A 1000-nucleotide genomic window follows, 5' to 3' on the forward strand; every position below is an offset into this window, starting at 1 on the left:
TGCATCCAACGAGTTTATAACCTTGGCCGATAGGTCTAGGTAATCTTGTGAGTATGCATCGTGATGGGGATAGATTATTGCAATTATTAATCTTCAACGAGGAATGCCTAGTAGGCGCAAGTCAGCAGCTTGCGCCGATTACGTCCCTGCCCTTTGTACACACCGCCCGTCGCTCCTACCGATTGAGTGTTCCGGTGAGTTATTCGGACCGTTTTGTGGCGCGTTCGTGCCCGAAATGGGAAGTTTTGTGAACCTTAACACTTAGAGGAAGGAGAAGTCGTAACAAGGTTTCCGTAGGTGAACCTGCGGAAGGATCATTCACACGTCCTTATTCTTTATTAACCATCAACCTTTGAATCCCAAGCAAAACATGAGTTTGCATCTCTCTCCATTGGAGAGATTTGCATTCAAGAAGCGTGATAGTATCGAAAGGTATTATTGCCTTCTTCATGTTGGATATCCTGCGCTGCTTCCAATATTGGAAGCCAGTGCAGGTATCCGGGGGTGCACAGCGAAGGGGCTCAATTTCTGGAAATTCGTGTCTCTGTTGGGATACTGATTTCCAGGAGTTTCTTCAGTGTGCATTCTTTTTTCCCACACCGTTATTTCAAACAACAAATCTGAGGAACATTTGAGAGAGAGTGAAAGATTGTATCTTTCTGCATCTCTCTCGATGTGCTTTCAGATTGCTTCCTAAACTATAATGTTATTTTAAATTTTCAGCAATGGATGTCTTGGCTCGCGCAACGATGAAGGACGCAGCGAACTGCGAAACGCAATGTGAATTGCAGAATTCAGTGAATCATCAGATTTCTGAACGCAAATGGCACCTTGGGGATATTCTCCTTGGTACGTCTGTTTCAGTGTCTTTGAAATCACAATTTTCTGCTTTTTTAGGGTCGTTGCTTCAGTTTGGCTGAAGCCCCCTAGGAGCAGTATGATTGGGTGTCATGAGTGTTGAATACTCAATGTCACCCTGAATAATGAACACAGCGGAGAA

The 1000-nt window shown here is 44.3% G+C and overlaps 2 non-coding genes across 2 annotated transcripts; both read left to right on the plus strand.

Annotated features, from left to right (window-relative positions):
- Window positions 1–289, plus strand: TGME49_461390 (the record flags this gene model as incomplete). Its single annotated transcript, XR_001974483.1, has 1 exon — window positions 1–289. It is a non-coding gene; the product is annotated as an 18S ribosomal RNA (ribosomal RNA).
- A 424-nt stretch (window positions 290–713) lies between these two features.
- Window positions 714–871, plus strand: TGME49_461400. The gene has a single exon (XR_001974484.1). It is a non-coding gene; the product is annotated as a 5.8S ribosomal RNA (ribosomal RNA).
- The last annotated feature ends 129 nt before the right edge of the window (window positions 872–1000 follow it).

This window comes from Toxoplasma gondii (assembly GCF_000006565.2).
Source record: "Toxoplasma gondii ME49 unplaced genomic scaffold asmbl.1422, whole genome shotgun sequence".
Taxonomy (NCBI): domain Eukaryota; phylum Apicomplexa; class Conoidasida; order Eucoccidiorida; family Sarcocystidae; genus Toxoplasma; species Toxoplasma gondii.